Below are 23,963 nucleotides of genomic sequence, written 5' to 3' on the forward strand. Positions count from 1 at the left end.
AGATTAATTCCTAAATAGTCTGTTGTTTTTGATGTTATTGTAAATGGAATTGATTTTACTTTTATTTATTTATTTTTTGGATAATTCATTGTTAATGAATAGAATTTTTGTATGTTAATTTTGTATCCTGCAACTTTACTGAATTTGTTGGTTACATCTAACAGTTTTTTGGTTGAGTCTTTAGGATTTTCTATATAAAAAGCATGTTATCTGTAAATAGAGACAGCCGTATTTCTTCTTCAATACTAATGCCTTTGTAAATGTTTTTACTATGAAAGGATGTTGAATTTTGTCAGATTTTTTCTACATCTATTGAGATGATCATAGGTTAGTGTGGTATTATCACATTGATGAATTTGTGATTTGTGTATGTTGAATCATCCTTGCATCCCAGGCATAAATTCCACTTGATCATGGTGAATGATCCTTTTAATGTGCTGCTGAATTCAGTCTGCAAATATTTAGTTGAGAATATTTGCATCTAACATCTGGAATATTGGCCTATAGGGTTTTTAGGTTTTGTTTTGTTTTTTTTGTTTGTTTTTTTTTTTTGTAGTAATGTCATTTTCTGGCTTTGGTTTCCAGGTAATGTTGGCCTCCTTTACAAATATTAATTCCTGGGGTGCCTGGGTGGCTCAGTTGGTTAAGCATCCAACTTCAGCTCAGGTCATGATCTCATGGTTCATGGGTTTGAGCCCCGCGTAGGGCTCTGTGAAGACAGCTCAGAGCCTGGAGCCTGCTTCCTATTCTGTGTCTCTCCCTCTCTCTGCCCCTCCCCTGCTTGCACTCTGTCTCTCAAAAATAAACATTAAAAAATATTAATTCCCAAGTTGTCTGTAAAGACAGGTGCCATAGACAACTAGTTTGTAGATAAAATGTTTTGAGTAGAAGAGGAATTCTTTTGTTCTTGTTGCCTCTTTCCATTTTATAAAATGGAAAGACTTGGTCCCATCTGTACATCTAGCTTGTTGGATAATAACACAAACAGGGATAAACATTGATTTAGAAACTCCATTTGGACTGAATTATAATTTTTTTCCATATTCCAAAGCATATGGACTGTGTGTACAAATGGCCCTTTGGGCTATGAGACCTATAACGAAATATCAAATATCTATATAGTAGGACCATTCAGGCATTTGGGACTCCAGGAATTAAATGTCCCAGTGAGGGGTTAATGCCATGTTATTTGTCCTCCATCAGCTAGTTCTCCAAGCACATTATAGCGTCTCTGAATTTCAGTTTCCTCACTTCTAAAATGGACATTATAATATCTACTGAGCAGGGTTTGGGTGACAATTTGAATTAACAGGTTGGCCTCAGGACTCCTTTTCCCAGTAGTTATGGCCTTTTAAAACCCCTAAAAAATTTTAAAAAGAGATCTTTGGGGCTTGCAGAATCCCAGGGGACCTCACCTCATGACATATCAAAGTATGCGAGTGTTTTAACCTGTAGTTACCTCTGAATCATGAAGCAAATCCTTGCAAAGATCTTGTGGTTCAAATCTCGCACTTTAATTCAGTGTGGCCGTATTATAACAAATGATACTTCATTGATTCCAAAATGGTTTGTTTTGCTCTGTTTTGTTTACATTTTCACATCTCTGTACTCAGAATGCTTCTTACTTAGATGTCTTACAAGTACGGCTGGAGTTGTTTTTCTTTCCCAGGAGTACAGAATTTAATGAAAGGTACGTTTTATAGACGAGGGCATCTTAGATTCAACAAAATACCGTAAGGTCTTCAGGCCTTTCAAATGAAACACCCCTCCCTGGGAAAATCCGCATGCCTTAATGAATGACTACAGTCAACACAGAGGGAGGGAGTTTTGGCGATTGTCTTGTCCACAGGTCTCCTTGCCCTGCCACTCATCATCTCCAGTATACTCCAGCCATTCAAGATACCAGAGCATATACACACAAGCGCATTCAAAAGGTTTCAGTGCACAACTTTGGAAGATTACATACCCTAAAATAGAAATCTCGAACCTCACAGATAGCCTAGGTCCCTAGCAACGGGCCCATAAAAATGCAAAGTCCAGGGGACAGAACGCTAAAGCAACAAATCAAAACAATACCAGTCATTATGCAAACACCAAGGCATATAATCTCATTGAGGAAACGATGCCAAATTCCTGGCTCAGAATTAAAAGCATAGAGTTTTTTGTTTTTGTTTTTGTTTTTAAGACGATGTTTTTAGAGCAGTTTTAGGTACACAGCAAAATTGAGAGGAACGTGAGGAGATTTCCCATATATCACCTGTCTTCACCAGTGCATAGTCTCACTCTTTATTGTGCCCTCACCAGAGTGGTCCGTTTGTCACAACTGATGAGCCTACTTTGACGCATCATTATCACCATGAGTCCATAGGTTATATTAGGGTTGACTCTTGGTGTTGTGCATTGTAGCCGTTCAAACAAATGTATAATGGCGTGTAACCAGTATACTACCAGTACACTGTAATAGAGTCTTGTCATTGCCCCCAAAACCCTCTGAAGGCACAGGTTTTCAAATGTGTTCAGACTGGGGACCCAGCTCCACTCCACGGTGAAGATGCATTCCCTTTAAGACCTCTCTAACACCCAGAACACGGTTGCTGGGTAAACACACTCACTACCAGTAAGAGCTTACGGCATGAGTCAAGCAGGGATTAATTCTTCTGTTCTTTCCCGTGCTCTGCGCTGACACCCTGGAGCTTTTAGAAACCTTGATGAAAGAGGGAGGATGTGTTCCTGGAACACCACCTACCTTCCAGTCTTAAGTCAGGAAGGAGAAGCCAGAGAGCAAGAAGGGCCCCACCCCCTCTGGCAAGGGAAAACATCTTTGCCCTGTTATTTTGTGACCTAGGGGTTGGGGAAGAAGTTTAAAGAAGATCCTCAAAACACAGATGTTAACGTAAAAGTAGATATGCAAACAGACTTGGATTTCTGCTCATTGAGTCAAATCATCGGCGAGACGAATAAAGAAATGACAGATTGACAGAGATGTTTACAACGGCACAACTAGCAAAATAGGTAGAGAAATGGGTACTTTCCACACTGTTGATGAGAGTACACAGCCTATTCTAGAACAATCTGGCAGCGTGTAGTAAAGTGGGGCAACTACATGGCCTGTGACCAACAGATCTCATTCCTAGAAATATATATATCTCAAAGAAATTCTCACACAATTCCACAATGGGGAGTATAAAGGCTAATGGGTTTAACAATGGGGGAGTTGAGGAAATGACTCGAAGGCAGGGGGTGGGGACAAGATACTTAAAAAGCAGATATTGTGAGATTTTGTAAGACAGTAAGAAAAACAACACTACAGGTGCAGACTGCAACATGCTATGTGCTCACCAGCAGGGCTGACTTGACAGGTGTATCACAGATGCGACACACAGGATCTAGAAGGTTCTCACACTGTTTACTGCTCTGCTGTCTGTGTCTTGAAATCCTCAATCATTTAAAAAAAATTTTTAAAGAGAGAGAGAGGGAGTGAGCAGGGGAGGGATAGAGAGAGGGGGAGACACAGAATCCAAAGCAGCTTCCCGGCTCTGAGCTGTCAGCACAGAGCCCAAAGTGGGGCTCGAACCCATGAACTGTGAAATCATGACCTGAACCGAAGTTGGCGCTTAACTGACTGAGCCACCCGGGCACCCCAAAATCTTTAATCATTTTTAAACAAGGGGTCCTACGTTGTCATTCTGCACCTGTTCTCACATTCTAAGCAGCCAGTCCTGTTCATGAGTATAATGTAGAGAAAAGTGGGAAAAAGGATGAGCTTTATTGCAAAACACCATATGGAAAGGTTGTATGCTATCTACTTTACAACAGGGTGTTAAAAACCCTACAAGGTTAAAGTAGAAAGGAGGTCAAACGTGTGGGAGTGGGGATCCGAGACAAAGGTTAAACTTAAACAAGAATAAACAAAACCACAAAAGACCCTTATAGGGATGAATAACTTATTCCCTGTAAGTCTCCAAATGACAACGATTTGGATTTCCCTTGCATGAAGGAGACCCTGCAGAAAACCTTTAGTAAAATAGTTCAAGATCAACCAAGCTTGAACACTTCACCTTTCCACTTCTTCTTGCCTAAGAATATCTGATTTTCTAGCATAGAATAGATTCCAGTTGTTTACATATTGCCAACACATGAACCATCTTCCCAGTCGGTTTTGTTTTTCCAGACTCAAAGTGGCATACTAGCAGAAAAAATTACTTTGTAAGTGGCATTGCCTATTATAACCATAGGGATATAAGAACGCCTGGGTGGCTCAGTCAGTTGAGTGTCTGACTCTTGATTTTGGCTCAGGTCATGATCCCAGGGTTGCAGAATCGAGCCCCACGTCGGGTTCTGTGCTGACAGCGTGAAGCTTGCTTGGGATTCCCTCTCTCCCTCTCTATCTGCCCCTCCCCCATTCTCTCTCTCCGTCTCTCTCAAAATAAAGAAATAAAACTTTAGAAAAATAAAATAAAAACATAGGGCTAGAAAACTTTTCTAATAAAGCAAATCAAAATACAAAACATTTTAATTAATGTTTATAATTTTATAATTTATAAATTTATAATTATATAATTATATAATTATAATTTGATTAATATTAATAATTAATTATAGTAACAGAAGCAAAACCAATCCCAACTACAATTTTAAATCAAATTGAGTCAAAAACTAATTATTAAAATTTTTTTTAACGTTTATTTATTATTGAGAGAGAGAAAGAGACAGAGCATGAGCAGGGGAGGGCTAGAGAGAGAAGGGGGCCACAGAATCTGAAGCGGGCTCTAGGCTCCGAGCTGTCAGCACAGAGCCCAACACAGGGCTCGAACTCACGAACCGTGAGATCAAGACCTGAGCCAAAATCAGATGCTTGACCGACTGAGCCACCCAGGGGCCCCTGAGTCCAAGCCAGTTATTAATGGACACAACCCAAAGAGACTTGAAGGTATTTAAATCATGCCACTAAGTCCTGACTGCCGGACTAAAATGCAAGTTCCGTTGCTGGTACATTTGCAACTATCTCCCGTGCTCTGAGTGGCCAAGAACATGCCCGAACCAATGGTGAAAATTTAGGAGCTAACCCAGGAATACTCTCCCTCCTCTTCAGATGACTTTTAAGCTGCAAAATGTTAGTGTTTGCATCACTTGAAAGGTTTACTTGGTTTAATGTCATCAAACTAGATCTGCACCCTCATAATTGTGAAAACAGAAAGCAGGAGCCCGCGCAGGTCGAATATTCTGAAAATTCCCAGCAGGTTCCGTACCACCAACCCTCCACCCAGTGTGGACACAGGAGTTCTTCACTGGAAAAGTGGACTGTTCACTAGGAAGGAGACTGGTTGGAGGGAAGGAAGGCCCCTGGCTTTGCCTTTGGCTGACTGGAGATCTTGAATGAGACACTGTGTTTCTAGGCTTCAGTTGAAAGAAGTACGTACACTTTCTGTGTTTCCAACCAGTTCTGATATTCGGTTTACATAAGAAGGTAGAGCGAATTTAGGAAAACCAAAGCAGGAATTGGGAATGAACAGCACCACAAGCATCACAATTAATGATGCAGGGGGATTAGGCATTTTATGGAGATGTTTGTATGACTGGGTCACGGCAACCATCCTTGGGTGGAATTATTTCCCGGGTGGAGAATCTATGTTCTGCTGAGAAGCTTCCAATCAATCTGAGTCTTGAGGCACAGAACCTAGGGACGGGCTTGGAGGAGTGGGGTTTTAATCCATTCACACTTTTTTTTTCGTCTCTGGCGAAGAACTCACCTAACGAGGTTGCCTGGGCGGCATCTGTCATATCTGAAGCCATGATTAATCTGCCTCGAGTTGAGAAATTTCTGGTTGCAACACCTTGTGGGCTGGCTGGGACAGAGCATGCTCTCCTGACAGCAGCCTCTAAGAGCTAGAATTAATCTGAAGCTCCCAGGACTTGAAGACAGCAGACACCCCCACACCCTCAGGGACTTCAGAGACCAGGTAATGACGAGTGATCTATTTGCGGGGACTGGTCACAGCATTTCAATGAGACATGGGAAATATTTGGAGGCACAGGAACTTTACACGTTGGTGAGGAATGTTGTATTTTGGTTCTACCACGTTGAGCAAGAGATAGAGAGAGTATAATGTGACTATTCTGGACAGTGAAGATAGAATGCAGAGTTTTCTAAGACATGTCCTAGTGAGTTTCAAAAAGCTGTGGCACTGAGAGAGCAGACATTGCCATATTGGGGACATCCATGTAATCATTCAAGATTAGTTGTGGTTAATTCTACTATGGCCACTTCTCGCTTGGATACGAAAGCTTCTCACACTATGAAGACTATTAATATAACTGCCGTTAATGAGATGAAAGAGCCCATTGAGGAAATTGTATTTCAAGATGTATATGCATCTGGGTAGTCAGAATAACGTCGCGGCATTCCAGACTATTTGAGTCTCCTCCAGGGGAAGTATCCTAAATCCACACCCAGGAAATGCGAGTGGCAGATTTTGTGGGTTTAAGAGACCATTCTCTTGGATTGTGCATCTAAGGGGTTTGGGAAATGATGTCTGGATCACGTTTTAAGAACTTTTTGGAATTTTCAAAAGGCCCCCTATTATCGCGTTCCGTTGGCCTGGAGTATCTCTCCATCTGCGGGAAAATTTGGGCCAAGTGATTGGTTGGTGTTACTGTACCAAGTGGCATTCCTGCTTATGGAACATTCTTCCAGTAGTTTGCAAGGACAGGCCATTCTCCTTTTCTACTGCTTTGTAATGAAGGGCTCTACTGGTGAGGCGTGAAAAAGTGGTCCCTACTAATGTGGCTATTATTGAAGAGTGACATGTTTCTCTAGCCCCATAGGGGAAGACCTGTGTGAAGGTCAGGGACGTGAGGATGGGCCAGCCTGGTGGACTCCTACCTCCCTGGGCGTTGGAAGATGGAACGATTGTCCTTTCCTGCTACGTGTCAAAGACAAATGGTTATTCCCTTGCTTTTACAATGTACTTACCTTTTATCTTCTGTTTTCAGAAACACAAAAGTTGGTAGCAGACTTTCTTCACGTTCGGAAAAAAAGACACCTGTTTAAACATATCATCCCTTTAGCACACTAAAGACTTCAGAAATGTGATACCGTGTGGAACTCACTGCGAGTGGGGATAAGAATATAGTGTCCAGGGGTCATTTTATTCTAATAGAACTGGGTTTAATGTTCCTTCACCGACCTATTTATTCCATGTCTCCTTTACTTCATACAAGAAACTGAGGGATCAATTATCTCCTCCACAGTTCCTCCTTTGTTATCTGATTGATTGATTGATTTTTTTATTTTTTATTTTTTATTTTGAAGCAACAGTCTTCCAGAGTTCAAGGGCTTGGCCCTCCACTTTGCAGAGGAGCCGTGAAAATATGGTGCCCTCTAGTGTTGGCCAATTTTTTTTTCTTTTCTCCCTTGAGCATTTAATTCTCCATTTATCCTCAAAGTCTCCCCTGCTAGGGTTCCCCTGGGCTGCACAGAACTACTGGCCTCTCAACCCTATTTGAAGATCCTGCCCAAGCTGCTAGAGTCCTTCTTCCTTTGGTACAAAGTGCTAAACCTCCAGATCTGAGATTTGCAGGCCTGAAAATCCTATTGTGTAATGACTCCATCCCATTCACTTGTTAATACTCTCCTCCCCCTTCCAGATTTCTTCTTTCACTCTGTGGGTGGTGGAATTCAGAAAACAGAGAACCAAATTAGATCCCAATTCTGATTAACTTGGCTGCTAACAGTTGTGCAACCTTGTGAGTCAAGCTTCTTTGGTGAGAGAGGAGACTATCAGAGCTTTGTGAAGGACGCTGAGGTGAGGACAAGACAGAATTTGAAGTTTCGTAAACAGCCCAATTGGTTTTTGATGGATTATGTTGGATAAAAGGGAAAAGTGGCAAACACCAAAGCGTCTTAATTGACAGGCGAGAGTCTTGTGGCGAGAAAAGTCCCTGATGCCACTGCCCCAAAGCCTGTGATCAGCAAAAAGTGAGGTGGGGTCTGGGGGCTGCTGAGATGGTTATTACAAAATTGAAATACTCAAACTTGTAGATTTGCCCCATAAGAAGATTTCTAGGGCGCTTACTCAATAGTCATTAGGTTTAAAAGTTTACTTACTTATTTTTTGAGAGAGAGATAGAGCACAAGCAGGGGAGGGGCACAGAGAGGGAGAGAGAGGATCCCAAGCAGGCTCCGCACTGTCAGTGCAGAGCCCGATGCAGGGCTCGAACTCACAAACCGTGAGATCACGACCTGAGCCGTAATCAAGAGTTGGACGTTCAACCGACTGAGCCATCCAGGTACCCCAGTAGTCATTGGGCTTAAATTTACACCTAATCATTATTTAAATATTTAAATTTACACCTAATTATTTCTAAAAGTCTTAAGTGCATTTTCATTACAAGAGTAATTCAAGCTGATAAAGTCATTAAGGAAAATATACAACCAATGCATAGCAAAAGAGAGAAAATTTTTATTTCTAGTGTCCAAATATAATCATTAGCATTTTAGAGTAATCCTTCCAGTCTTTTTGAAGATCATACTTTTTTGGCTTATTTATTTAAGATATTTTACAAGTAGAATTGTAGTTAGATCTTTAAGTTGCTTAAAATAGTTTTTGACTCTATGGTCCCAGACAAACTGTGCAAAACTCCATAAATATGAACAAACTTTTAGGCCAACATATAATTTTTTTTATCGTAATTTTAAACAACTGCAAGGGAGGCACTTGAAATTTAAATCGTTTTCATTTTGTGATGATCAAGTTGCATTTTCTTTTAAATTAGTCTTTGTTTTATTTATTTTTGAGAGAGAGAGAGAGAGAGAGAGAGAGAGAGAGAGAGAGAGAGCACAAGCCGGGGAGGGACAGAAAGAGGGAGACACAGAATCCAAAGACAGGCTCCAGGCTCTGAGCTAGCTGTCAGCACAGAGCCCGACGCAGGACTCAAAGTTACAAACAGTAAGATCATGACCTGAGCCAAAGTCAGACACTTAATCGACTGAGCCACCCAGGTGCCCCAAGTTGCATTTTCTTATAATTTTTCAGGGATTTCATTGTAATTTTTATTAGTATATAATTGGTCAAAAGATTGTAAATAGATTAAAACTTTAATGAATAATTGTTAAACATTAAAACCAAATTTTATTAGCAATGAATCTCTTAATGACATGAATGGAATTTTCTAATTCATACACCCAGTGATGATTATTTATTGACAGATGAAACAAAACTCAGCATCAGTTATTTTCCATTTATTATTCAACCGTGTTGAAAAAACCATGTTTATACAACGCATTGAAAACTATGTTTATATAATGCTATTCAATTCTTTTAATTCTTTCTGCAGCTGTGTGTCACAAATTACATAGTGATAGATCCAGAAAAGTTATTTTTAGTCATCTACCCCCTAACAACTCAAGTAGATTCTTTCCCAGTTTTTTGAAAGCAAAGAAGTAAAACCTAACACATTTGCAGAGGTGAATTGCCCTTGGGAAAGGAACTGCTTCTTTATCAACAATATCTTTGCCGACACCAATGTCAATGTGATCAAGTGTTCCTGCATACCCTACATCCTACTAAGATTTAGGAGAGGGGAGAGGCAGACCTGCCTTTTGTAGAGTTAGAACAGGAGAACCAGCTTGAAGCTAGAAACTCTCAGGTCGTATCAATGTTAGGAGTCAAAGATCTAGAACCTGATTTCTTAAAAACTACTTATGTGTCTATGTATTTCTTGGAAAATCATTGCCTATTCTGGAATGAAGACCACTGGCATATACGATTCTTCCTCCCGACAATTTTTCCCCACTTAATGTGATATCCTAAGTGTGCCTTCATGTTATGATATAGTTTTCAGAAACATTTTAAGGGCTTTGATATGGAAATGTTGGGGTTCAGAGACAGCCAGGAAAGAATTCTTGAGACGTCTTTGGTGCAACAAGGTGGGTTTATGAAAGCACAGGGACAGGACCCGTGAGCAGAAGGAGCTACACGGGGGTCGCGAGGAGTGAATGATTATATGCCTTTAAGTTGGCAGGGGGTCAGGGATAGCATAAGTCTCTAAGAAGCTTGGAAGCAAGGTTTCCAGGACCTTGAGGGACTAGCTGTTGTTAGGAGAAGGTCATTTAGTGCGGTCTAATAAAACCTTAGTCATGAGACCCTTCAGATGTGTATCAGGGGGCCATACGCTTGGAGGGTGATTGCTAACATGTATTTGGAGTGTAGAGATAAAGGAAGTTTCCAAAGGAATTTTCATATGTTACAGTAGACTTACAGGATCCTGGGGGATCGGGCTAAGACTGCCTTTTGACCATAACAAAGTGTCAACATCAAGGCAGCTGAGCTCCTGAGTGGACAGTCCCTCTGCCTTGTCTCAAAGACTTGTCAGTGGGCTGTAAGTTGTAAGGAAATTTATTGGTTTTCTTTTGCCTTTGTTTCCCACATTAGCTCTATCTACGGCCATTAAATAATTATCTAGTATATTTAATAAACGCATTATATTTTATTTAAGCACCTCTTTACGATTGAACATGTTTTTAAGTTTTATTTCAAATGAGGAGTGAAAGCAGCTTTGTACAAAAAGATTCCCCCCACCCCATCTTAAAAGTGAAAAATGTATTTCCTCTTTTTTTTTTTTTTTTGAGAGAGAGAGAGAGCGCGCACGCATGCGTGTGCATAAGCAGGGGAGGAGCAGAGAGAAGGGGAGAGAGAGAAACTTAAGCAAGCTCCACGCCCAGCACCAGGGCTCCATCTCACCACCCTTGAGTTCAGAAACTGAGCCAAAATCAAGAAAAGAACGCTAATCCACTGAGCCCCCCAGGCATCCTGCAAAATAGCATTCTATTAGTATCCATTTATTGAGTAGAACCTCTGGGACATAAGACATGAATAGTCCTAAGAGGGTGTTGTAAAGATAGCAATGTTGTTTACCAAAAGAGTTGCACTAATTTATGCTGAAACCAGTAATCATTGAGAACGCCTGCTTTGCAACATAGTTTCCAGTTTCTTTTCACTCGAGTTATAATTATGCTCAATAAAAATGCACAAATCTTCAGGATGCAGTTTGGTGAGCCTTGACAAGATACAGAGCACTGCTATCACCCAGAAATTTTCTCTTGTACCTTTCCAGCCAATGCCACCGCCAGACGCTGTCGCTTTTTCGGTTCCAATACATTCATTTTACCTGTTTCTTTTCTTTTCTTTTCTTTTTCCCTAAGATTTTACTTTTGCGTACTCTCTACACCCAACACCGGGCTCGAACTCACCACCTCGAGATCAAGAGTCGCACACGCCACCCGACTGAGCCAGCCAGGCACTCCTCATTTTGCCTGTTCTTGATCTTCGTAGAAAAAGAATTATCAAGTAAGCATTCCTTCCCGTTTCGCTTCTTTCACTCGGCAACATGTTTGTGAGGTTTACCTCTGTTACATGTGTCCGTGAGTTCCACTGTGTTAATAGAACACAATTGCGTATCCCTTCTATTAATTGATGGACATTTGGGCTACCTTCAGTAATTTGCTATTCTGAATAAAGTTTCAAGGAACAAGACGAAGGCAAGTCTTTGCACAGACCTATATTTTCTTTTATTTGGAGCAACTACCTAAAAATAGGACGGTAGTCTTATAGGGTTTTAGGAAATTGCCTGAGTGTTAAGTTTATTTATTTATTTATTTGGAGCAGGAGAGGGACAGAGAGATGGAGAGAGAGTCCCAAGTGGAGACATTGCCTAAGTTTTTGACAGTTGTAATGTTATAAACTCCCAACGGCAATGTGTGAAAGATCTGATGGCCCCTCCTCTCCAACATTTGCTTTTGTTGGTCTCTTTAATGTTAACCAATCTAACAGGTGTTTAGCAGTCGATCACGAGGGTTTTATTCTGCATTTTTCTGATGATAAACAATATTGAGCATCTTTTCACCTGTTTATTGGCCCTTCCTGTACCCTCTTTTGTGAAGTGACTCTCCAAGTGTTTGGCGCATTTTAAATTTAATTGTATGTCTTAACACACTCCAGTTCCATCCACGTTGAGGGGAAAGGGGGTGGTGGCCATTGAGGAGGGCACCCGTTGGGATGGGCACTGGGTGTTGTATGGAAACCAATTTGATAATAAATTTCATATAAAAAAAAGAAGTTATTTAAAAAAATGTATGTCTTACTATTACTTATATGTTGAAAGCTCCTAGTCATACGTACTTTACTAGATATCGGTTGAAATATTTTCATATCTGTGATTTGCCTTTTTATTTTCTTAATGGCGTTGTTGACGACCACAAGTTTTTTTTATTTTATAAAGCCTCCTTTATAAAGATATAAAGATATAAATATTGTATAAATATATTTTTTCTTTTATAGTTGTCGATCCCAAATTTGTAAAAATATTATCTTCTATCTTCTTCTAAGAGCTTTTACAGTTTAGTTTTTGCTTTTAGATTTGCAATACACCTCAAGTGTGCTTTTATGCCTTGTTGAAGAAGTGCATCATTTTGTTTTTTTTTCAAAATTGATATCCAGTTGTCCCAGCGAAATTACTAGTAATTTCCCAGTAATTACCCAGTAACTACTGAAAAAAATGTTTCTTTTCTCATTGTTTGGCACTAGAACCTATGTCAAAAGTGATTAGATTACATACAATTTGGTCTATTTCTGTACTTTATTCTTGTGATGCATCATTTCCAATCCTTATGCCAATACCACATTGTCTTGATTATCCGAAAATTGTGTAATGTCAGCCCTCCAGCCTCACTATTCTTTTTAAATACCTTAGGCTACTGTAGGGACTTTGTATTTCTATAGGAATTTTAAAATCAACCTGTCATTTTTTAAGACAGAGTCTGCTGGGATTTTCCTTGGAACTTAATCAATATAGAGTTCAATTTGGGAACTGCCAGCTTAACAATATGGTGTCTTTTATGTATGGAGTAGGCAATACCTCTCGTTTGCTTACGTGTCCTTAAGTTTTGTGATTTTCAACGTGAAGATCCTGCTGGTCTCTTGTTCAGATTGTCTCGTGTTACTTTTGTTTTTTATGCCAATAATCTCATATTTTAAAACTGCTGTTTCCTAAGCATTTTTGGTTAGCATAAGGTAAACAATTGCTTTTTTTTTTTTAATTTTTTTTTCAACGTTTTTTATTTATTTTTGGGGCAGAGAGAGACAGAGCATGAACGGGGGAGGAGCAGAGAGAGAGGGAGACACAGAATCGGAAACAGGCTCCAGGCTCCGAGCCATCAGCCCAGAGCCCGACGCGGGGCTCGAACTCACGGACCGCGAGATCGTGACCTGGCTGAAGTCGGACGCTTAACCGACTGCGCCACCCAGGCGCCCCAACAATTGCTTTTTTTTTTTAATACTACCTGACGTCCCGATGCTTTTCCGTTTTTCCTCGTTAGATCTAGCAATTTTTGTTCAGATTAGTTAAGATTTTCTAAATGTGCTTTATGTCACCTGCAGCTAAATACGGTTTCACTTCTACTTTCCCAGTTTTATGCTTTCGTGTTTCGTTTTCCCTTTTTCTTTTTGCTTTATTTTATTCCATACCACCTGCAGCTCCCTGCTGAATAGAAGTGAGAGGAGCAGGTATCCTGTCTTGTGTCCCATTTTTAAAGGGCAAGTATTCAGTATTTTACTGCTGATCATAATTACAGCTGGAGAATCTTTCATACGACTCCTTCGACTTACTGAGGAATTTCTATTTATACTTCACTGGGAACTTTCGGTTAGGCAGAGGAATTGAGTTTTGTCAAATGTATTTTCTAGTTTTGAAACTCATCTTTCATTTGCTAAGCTGATTAATTTCTGTAGTCTTCTAACAGTCCTGGCTACCAGAAGGTTCAGAACAATGTATCAGGAAGGAAAGTATCCCAACCGAGCTCTCTCAGTTAAAGTCACATCTTCTTTTGCCCCTTTTTCAACATAAGAAATGGACCGTACAGTTCAGTAGTATTTTCAGCTAAAAGAGCCAAAACCAGCAATGACAATAACAACTAAGGAAGCAAGTAATTTGCAGCTACCTGCTTCCATTCTCACGTTTGGTCGGCAAATCCAGGCTGTGGACTGACCATGAGCCACAGATTAATGGCCTGAGTTCCCATAAGTGGTGGACAGCTAAAGTGCTTGCTATAAACACAGTACCGCTTCCTCAGAATAATTCCTGATTTTTCCAGACTCCGCTCTGTGAGTCATTTGAGCCGAAGTTTGCGTTCTTCTATGAACCACAGCACCTGTTCGGCCTAATGACGGCCTCTGTGGGGATCTAAACCTGATTTATCTGGGCAGTTTCCACTTTCACTTCTGTTCATTTGCCTCAGAGAGCATGGTCCTCTTTAGAAGCCCTTTGACACCAAAAAGCGAATGCTATTCTTCCCGCTACAGAGGGAAGGACGGCGGAAGGGACAAAGAATGATGTAGAAGGAAGGAAAAAGGAGGAAGAGAGGGAAGGAGAGAGGGAAGGAGGAAGAGATTGAGAGACAGAGGGAAACCTTCGAATGGTGCACAACAACCATCAGTAATTTCTCCTTGTCTTGAATAAAGTAGTTTATCCCAGTTTTTACCAAAGGGTCAGAAAGGAGGAAGTGGCCAGATGAACAGCCGCTTTTTTTTTTTTTTACCAACTTCTTTTGAAGGAGATTTTTAGCTTATGACTTTGTATATTGAATTACTGAAAAGTCCATGAACATGATCATGCTGGTGGTCATGAAAAGACGTGAAATGACTGAAGGAACGCTCGAGCACACACAGGAGAGTGAGTGTAGAGGAGGGATTGACTGTAGTATCTTGAATCAAATGACCTCCACGTAAATCTCAGTGCCAGCAATTACGGCCTGAGTGAATTTAGCTGACGAACCAGCCTCTCTGTGCCTCAGTTTCTCCTTCTGCCAAACAAATGAAAAGGAGATAATAGTACTAGGACCTACGAATAAAGTTGTTCCGTGGCTGAAATACGTTACTTCCTATCAACCACTTTCTAAAAGCTCCTGGCTCAAGGTTATTTTCAAAAATTATTGTTATACAGGACACATACTGAAAATGGTAGCTGCTATTATTGATATATATATATATATATATATATATATATATATATATATAATTTAAGTTAAATTTTAGTTAGGTGACATATAGTGTAGTAATGAGTTCAGGAGTAGAATTCAGTGATTCATCACTTACATACAACACCCAGTGCTCATCCCAAGTGTCCTCTTTTTTTTTAATTAATTTTTTAATGTTTATTTATTTTTGAGAAAGAGAGACAGAGACAGAGACAGAGATAGAGCATGAATGGGGGAAAAACTGAGAGAGAGGGAGACACAGAATCGGAAGCAGGCTCCAGGCTCTGAGCTGTCAGCACAGAGGTCGGAGGGAGGCTTGAACTCACGAGCCTTGAGATCATGACCTGAGCTGAAGTCAGACACTTACTGACTGAGCCACCCAGGTGTCCCAATTGTTTAAATGTCTGGTAGAATTACCCTAGAAAGCCATCTGGCCCAGGACTCTTGTTTTGGGGAGATTTTTGATTGCTGATTCAATTTCTTTGCTGGCTATGGGCCTGTTCAAATTTTCCATTTCTTCCTGTTTAAGTTTTGGTAGTTTGTGAGTTTCTAGGAATTTGTCCATTTCTTCCAGATCGTCCAGTTTGTTGACATATAATGTTTCATAGTATTTTCCTATAATTGTTTGTATTTCTGTGATGTTGGTTGTGATCCCTTTCTTTCACTCATGATTTTATCTGTTTGGGTCCTTTCTCTTTTCTTGTTGATAAATCTGGCTAGGGGTTTATCATTTTTGTTTATTCTTTGAAAGAACCCGCTATTAGTTTGTTGATCTATTCTACTGTGTTTTTGGTTTCTATATCATTTATTTCAGCTCTGATCTTTATTCTATCCCTGCTTCTGTTGGTTTCAGGCTTTATTTGCTGTTACTTTTCTAGCTCCTTTAGGTTGTGTATTTGGGACCTTTCTTGCTTCTTGAGGTAGACCAGAATTGCAATGCACTCTCCTCTTAGGACTGCCTTTGCTGCTGCATCCCAAAGGGTTCAGACCATCATATTTTCATTTGCTTCCATGTATTTTTTTATATTTATTTTTTAATTTCCTGGTTAACCCATTCATTCTTCAGTAGGATGTTCTTTAACCTCCATGTATTTGAGGGCTTTCCAAATTTTTTTCATAGGGTTGACTTCAAGTTTCATAGTGTTGTGATCTGAAAATATGTATGGTATGATCTCAATCTTTTTGTACTTGTTGAGGGTTGATTCATGAACCAGTATGTGGTCTATTCTGGAGGAAGTTCCATGTACACTTGAAAAGAATGTGTATTCTGATGCTTTAGGATGAAATTTGCCGCATAGATCTGTTCGGTCCATCCAGTCAAAGCCATTGTTCAGCGCATCATTCAAAGCCATTGTTTCCTTATTGATTTTCTGCTTAGATGATCTGTCCATTGTTGTAAGTGGGGTGTTAAAGTCCCCTACAATTGTATTATTAACAATGAGTTTCTTTATATTTGTTATTAATTGATTTCTATATTTGGGTGATTCAAGTTGGGGGCATAAATATTTACAACTGTTAGACCTCGATGGATGGACCCCTTAATTATGATATAACGCCCTTCTTCATCTCATATTACAGTCTTTGTTTAAAATCTAATTTGTGTGTTACAAGTATGGCTATTCTGGCTTTCTTTTGATGCCAATTAGCATGATAGATTGTTCTCTTTCAATCTGAAGGTGTCTTTAGGTAGAAAATGAGTCTCTTGTAGGCAGCATATAGGTGGATCTTGGGTTGTTGTTGTTGTTGCTGTTTTTATCCATTCTGATACCCTGTGTCTTTTGACTGGAGCATTTATTCTATTTACATTCATAGTGATTACTGAAAGATATGAATTTAGTGTCATTGCATTACCTGTGGATTGGTAATTGGTGTTTCTGGTGATGTTCTCTGGTCCTTTCTAGTCTTCGTTGCTTTTGGTATTTTTCTTTTTTCTCCACTTACAGAGTCCCCCTTAAAATTTCTCACAGGGCTGGCTTAGTGGTCATGAACTTTCATTTTTGTCTGGGAAACTCTTTATCTCTCCTTCTATTCTGAATGACAGCCTTACTGGATTAAAAAAAAATGGGCTGCATATTTTTCCTATTCAGCATGTTGAATATATCCTGCCACTCACTTCTGGCCTGCCAAGTCTGTGGATAGGTCTGCTGTGAACCTGATCTGTCCTCCCTTGGAGGTTAAGGACTTTTTTCCCTTGCTGCTTTCAGGATTCTCTCCTTGTCTTTGTATTTTGTGAATTTGACTGTGATATGTCTTGGCAATGGTTGACTTTTGTTGAATCCTGAATTTTGTTGAATTTCATGGGAGTTCTCTGTGCTTTTTAGATTTTGATGTCTTTGTCCTTCCCCAGATTAGGAAAGTTTTCAGCTGTAATGTGTTCACATAAACCTTCTGCCCCTTTTTCTCTCTTTTCATCTTCTGGGACTCTTATGATACAAATGTTATTATGTTTTAATAAGTTTCTGAGTTCCCTATGTCTGCCTTCATGATCCATTATTTTTGTTTTTCTCTTCTTTTCACCTTCATTATTTTCCATAATTTTATCTGCTCTATCATTCATTCGCTCCTCTGCCTCATCCATTCTTGCTGTCATTGCACTCATTCAGATTTGCATCTTGGCCATAGCATTTCTAATTTCGGCCTGACTAGATTTTAGTTCTATTATCTCTGAAGAAAGAGATTCTCTGATATTTTCTATGCTTTTTTCAAGCCCAGCTAGAATCCTTATAATCATTTTTTTTTAATTCGACTTCAGACATCTCACTTATATTTGCACTGATTAAACCCCCAACCATGAGTTCTACTTCCTGTTCTTTCTTTTGGGGTGAATTTTTCCATCTTGTTATTCTTTCCAGAAAAGAAAAAGAAGAAAGAAAAAACAAGCAAAGAAGGACAAAAAAAAAAAAAAAAAAAGGCAAAAAATCCTAGGTGTGTTTTGGTTTGCTTGTTAAAAAAAAAATCTAGTTCCAAAAATTGAAATAAAATAAAAATAAGAAAACAAAAAAATAATAAATAATATAAAATATATACAAATAAAAATAGTAGAAAAATAAGAAAATAAAACAATAAAACAATAAAGAATAAAAGTAAACAGGAAGCTAGATCTTATTTCCCCTAGAGGTGTAGCTTGGTAGCAGTCTGTCCTCAGTAGACTTGGTGGGAGCAAGGGGTTTGTGCTGGTTTTCTGGGGGAAGTGCTTGCTGTGCTGATTCTGAGGCTGATTTATTTCAGCGGAAATGCGATTCCAGGCTTCAGCGGGTTGGGGCTTGGTGTAAACATCTCTGGCCTCCACTAGGTGGCGCTGTTTGGCTCCCTGACGCCCGTCAGCTCTGATGAGCAGAATAAATATGATGGCGCCCAGCTCCCTAGCCCTAGAGCTGAAAGATGGGGTTCTCCATTCTTCAGGGAACCTTCATAGAAGAGCAATCAATCACCCTCTTGCGTCCCTTGTTTCTGTCAGAATCCTGCAGTCACACGGCCTGTCTCCAAGCTTTTTTTTTTTTTTTTTTATCTCAGGCGTGCAACTGAATTACAAAACTCGAAATTGTAGGGACTCACTTCCCCTGGGGGAACCTGCTCTGTTCTCCTGGAGGAGGGTCTTGCCAGGCTTTTGCCCACCTGTGCAAGGAAAGTGGTGGCACACCTGTAGAAGTGGTTCAGAGTTTATGTCAAAACAGAGCCGAAGGCTGGAATCCTTGCTTGCTGCCCTCAGCCCTAGTAACCTGCTCCTGTGCCTGGAAATAGCATAGCACGCGGGCGTCGCCCATCCTTCTTTCCACCCCTGGGGGTCTTCAGACCCACGCTGCCACTCCTGAGATTCCTCCCTGCTTTGCCATCTGAGCACCCTCAAGCCAGGAACATCCCCACTGTAGCGGACTTCTAGAAGGTCAGATTTTGTGCTCCACTGCTTATAATACTCTGTGGTAGCCTCCCTAAACAGGCTCCCTCCCCGCCGTACCCACAGCTATATCTCTCCCAAGACGACTCTACACTTCTCCTACCTTCCAGAAGGTGGTCGCTTTTCTGCTGGTAGACTTGCATTTTTTGTTCTCTCGGACCTCCAGTTGGTTTCTTGGGCATTCAGAATGACTTGATAACTGCCTACCTTTGTTTGAGGGATGAGACAAGCTTAAGGTGTCCCTAATCCTCTACCATCTCAACCTCCCCCCCCACCCCCCCATAGCTGCTATTATTATCATCGTATTTTATTTTTTCATTATAAATGTCACCAATAATACCACTTTTATCGCTGATGACTGGAAAAGGGAGAGAGATGAGTATTCAAAGCAAAAAATATATGTATTCCTGAAAGAGACATGATTTTATGGACTGGATTTTCTGGCATAGCCGTGGTTCTGCTCCCTCACTGCCAGGGCATGACTAATTGTGTCCTGCCCCAGAATCATTTACAAAGGAAAGACTGGTATCAATTCTCTGCAAAACTTATCACCGAAAAAGAAATCAGTTTGAATAACGTAGCAGCACTTGGAGACTGAATGAGTTTGGCTCTGTGACCTGTCAGTTGAGGTAGAATCGAACAATATTATCAAGTATCTAACATGTGCCAAGTATTGTAAGTTCTCTTTCAGGAACTGAGCCTGTAAAACTGCCCTTAAAATGAAGACTGAGAGGTGAAATACAAAGCAGAATGCCAAGATACTTTCTTATTGAATAATTCAATGAAATGTCAGCCAGGAAGCAAAACAAAAGAGCAAACCCGGCTGATGATCTGGAAGGGATTTGGGGGTTATTTCCACAGACATCGTAATTCAGATCTCCTTGGAAAAGGCTAAGAATTCAAGCTTACCCAATTGTTACCAAAATACGTACTACTCGTCTTTGAAATGTTTATGAAGAAAGGGTGTGACAAGCAGTTTTCTATGTAATTTAAGAGACAACACTTAGAATTGGAACAATTTCCACTTAGAATTACCAACAATTGGAAAATGGTTTGATGTTGCGTGGTATCATCTTTAAGCTCATTAAAGGCACATTTCAGAGCAAAGGGCAGGGGTTAACTCAAAAGAGTTGAACCAGGCAGGAGAGAGAGAATCTGGAGGGATGAAGGCAGGGAGATCACAGGTGTGGGAAACAGGGACAAAGACCGAGAAACAAGAATCCCATCTGTCTGGTGACATGCTTCTCCAAGTGTGAATTTGGAGCCACCTAGATCCAGAACCACCTGGAGGTACTAGTTAAAAATGCAGCCCTTGGGCGCCTGGGTGATTCAGTCGGTTAAGCTCCAACTCTTGATTCTGGCTCACGTCAGGATCTCGCAGTTCTTGAGATCGAGCCCTGTGTCAGGCTCTGTGCTGACAGCGTGGAGCCTGCTTGGGATTTGCGCGCTCTCTCTCTCTCTCTCTCTGCCCCTCCCCTTGTCACTTTCTCTCTCTCAGAAATAAATAAACTTTTTTTAAATGCAGCTCTTAAAATAATAAGATAATAAAATAATAAAATGCAGCTGAGTCTATACTTTACCTTAGAATCAGAATCTCTGAGAGATAGGGTTGAAGATCCCAGTATTTTTAACATATACAAACAAAGACTCTGAGGTTTGAGAAAGAGTGGATGGACCTCACATGGCAAGGATATTGGGCCACTGTGGCTGCGTCTTCTTTCTGTTTTCGATGCTTTATTAAGGTATAACTTGCATATCGTGATGTAATTAGCTGCTATAAGAGTGCAAGTCAGGACCTTTGACAAATATACCCATGGAAATGCCGTAAGATCAGTCTTGATATTAAATATCCCTCACCTTAGACAATCCCTTTATGTTTCTTTGCTGCCTAGCCCCAAATCACCCTCGATCTGATTTCTCTCACCACATATTAATATTGATTTTTGTCTATATATCTGTATATATCTGTATATATATATATATATATATTTGTATCTGACTTTCATCTTTGGCTCAAGATAATGCTTTTAAGTTTTACCCATGTGGTTATACGTATCAGTCATTTGTTCCCTTTTTATTCCTAAGTAGCATTTCATTGGACAGATAACCCATATCTGTTCATCCATTCCATAGTTGACAGCTATTTGGGTTATGACTAGTTGAAGCCTATTGTGAATAAACGTGGTATGAATATTTGTTTACAAATCCTTTAGAAAACATAGATTCTCATTTCTCTTCATAAATACCTAAGGGTGGAAATACTGAGTCATGTGATAATTGTACACCGTATATTTAACCCTATAAGACTATGGACTTAGTCCATAAATACTGTATATTTAACCCTATAAGACTATGGACTATAGTACTTATTAGTCACTTATATACCTTCTTTTGTTCAAAGTCTTTGTCCATTTTATTAGCGGCTCTTCGACCTCTTATTGAATTGCAAGAGATCTTTAAATATTCTGGATAAAATTTCTTTGTCAGATTTTTGTTTTACAAATATTTTCTCGGGGCGTCCGAGTGGCTCAATCAGTTGAGCGTCTGCCTTCGGCTCAGGTCAAGCATTTCGTGGGCTCAAGCCCCGCGTTGGGCTCTTGTGCTGACAGCTCAGAGCCTGGAGCCTGCTTCGGATTCTGTGTCTCCCTCTCTCTCTGCCCCTCCCTTGTTCACGCTCTGTGTCTCTTTCTCTCTCAAAAATAAATAAATATTAAAAACAAATAAATATTTTCTCAAAGTCTATGGCTTGACTTTTGGATTTCTTAGTGTTGTCTTTTCAGCAGTACGGTTTTCAATTTCGATGAGATCCAATCCATCATTTTTGTGTTTCATGCTTTTTATGTCCTAAGATATCTTTGCCTACCCTGAGGTCATGAAGATTTCCTTTGTTTTTGTTTCAGCTTGACAGTTTTTGCTTTTATGGTCAGGCTAATAATTTACTTTTAACTTTTGCCAACGGTGTGAGTTAGGGACTGAGATTTTTTTCTCTCTCTCTTATGTACCCTCCTAGCACTGTTTTTGCAAATATGATTTTCTTCCATTGGATTACCTTCGAGGCTTTGTCCAAAATCAGTTGACTGTGTGTGTCTATATTTGTGCAACAATTGTCGTGTCCCATTGCACTAGACATTTATCATATGACACTGTCCCATAGTGCTGATTGCCACAGCTCGTACACCTTGAAATCAAGTCGTGTCAGTCATCCAACTTCACGTCTTTTGCCAATACATTTTGGCTATCTAGATCACTTTAAAATGTGATGTAAATTTATTTTAGCCTCATAAAATGATTTGGGAAGTGTTTCTTCCTTTTCTATTTTTTTTGGGGGGGGCCTAATTGTCATAATTTTTTCCTTAAATTTTAAATAGGATATTCACTAAGGAAACAATGAGGGTTTCCTTTGCTTATTATTCATAAATCTTTTTTTTTTCTTTTTTCATGCTTATTTATTTTTTTAGAGAGAGAGACAGGGTGTGAACGAGGGAGGGGCAGAGAGAGAGAGAGGGAGACACAGAATCAGAAGCAGACTCCAGGCTCTGAGCCGTCAGCACAGAACCCGATGCAGGGGCTCAAACTCACAAACCGTGAGATCATGACCTGAGCAGAAGTCAGATGCTTAACCGACTGAGCCACCCAGGCACCTCATATTATTCATAAGTCTTTTTAAGGACTGAAGTATATTGGGGCGCCTGGGTGGCGCAGTCGGTTAAGCGTCCGACTTCAGCCAGGTCACGATCTCGCGGTCCGTGAGTTCCAGCCCCGCGTCAGGCTCTGGGCTGATGGCTCAGAGCCTGGAGCCTGTTTCTGATTCTGTGTCTCCCTCTCTCTCTGCCCCTCCCCCGTTCATGCTCTGTTTCTCTCTGTCCCAAAAATAAATAAACGTTGAAAAAAAAAAAAAAAAGGACTGAAGTATAACCTGCCCCAACTCAAACAAAAATCATTTTTAACAAATAAGACTAATATTTACTAGTCATGATACTCAGAAGTGAGATTTTTGTTTGTATTTATTTTTGAGAGAGTAGGCACAAGCATGAGCAGGGAAGGGGCAGAGAGAGAGGGAAAGAAAGGATCTCAAGTAGGCCCTGCACTGTTAGCACAGAGCCCAATGCGGGGCTTGAACCCATGAACTGTGAGATCATGACCTGAGCTGAAACCAAGAGTCAGATGCTTAGCCAACTGAGCCACCCAGGGCCCCCAGATTTAATTTCTTTACTAGAATACAGCTCATCAAATCTTCTACTTCTTCTTGAAACAGAAATTGTTAAAGTTGTGTTTCTCAAAGAATTTGTCCAGTTAATCGAATTTATCAAATTTATTAGCTTGTAGTTTTCATCATATTCCCTTATTATAATTTTATTATTTGTAATATCATTCATGATATTCATTCTTTAATTTCTTATTCTGCTGCTTTATATAACTCTATTTTTTCCCAGTGCTTATCAATTTTATAAATCTTTTCAAAGGACCAACTTTGGGATTTGTTACTTTTCTCTAATCTTCTGTTTTTTACTTTATTTATTATTTCCTCTTATCTTTATTACTTTTTTTCTTCTATTTACTATGGGCTTAATTTTCCTTCAATAAGGTTGAAGTTTGTGTCATTGATTGTTAACTTTCCTCTTTCCTAATATAAGTGAATATACATTATTATATGCTACATTATAAATTGACATAATTATATTACATATTACTAATTTTGACATGTAATATTTTTTATTCACTCAATTGCAAATATTTTCTAAGCAAGCTTTGAAAACCCAGGAAGTCCGGTTTCTGTGTATGGCTCTGATGAATCCCAGTCTGCTCAATGAATAAAGCTAACCATGGAGTCTCTGTACCCTCATATTCTGGCCAATTCTCACCCCATTTTTGCAACAGCGTGAAAAATTGGAGTGTGGATTCACTGAGAGTGCTGTCCAAGCATCGACATCAGCCCTGGTTGAACGTCTGCTTAATAAGCCTGACAGCAACTATTCTGAAGCAATGAGAAAAGTAGAATGAAAGTTTCTATTTATTTCTATCATTTTTGGGTTGAGA

The 23,963-nt window shown here is 39.9% G+C and overlaps 1 protein-coding gene across 4 annotated transcripts in view; it reads left to right on the forward strand.

Moving 5' to 3' along the window:
• The first annotated feature begins 5,837 nt into the window (after nucleotides 1-5,837).
• Nucleotides 5,838-23,963, forward strand: part of LIPK (lipase family member K) — a 50,580-nt gene continuing 32,454 nt past the window's right edge. Inside the window, exons 1-2 of one of the 4 annotated variants that reach the window (XM_019814251.2) lie at nucleotides 5,838-5,960; nucleotides 11,204-11,348. The gene's annotated coding sequence lies outside the window, so the exon portion shown is untranslated. The remainder of the gene's footprint in view (nucleotides 5,961-11,203; nucleotides 11,349-23,963) is intronic. The other 3 variants (XM_019814250.2, XM_019814247.2, XM_003993866.3) reach the window with 3 other exon arrangements.

This window comes from Felis catus, chromosome D2 (assembly GCF_018350175.1).
Source record: "Felis catus isolate Fca126 chromosome D2, F.catus_Fca126_mat1.0, whole genome shotgun sequence".
NCBI lineage: Eukaryota > Metazoa > Chordata > Mammalia > Carnivora > Felidae > Felis > Felis catus.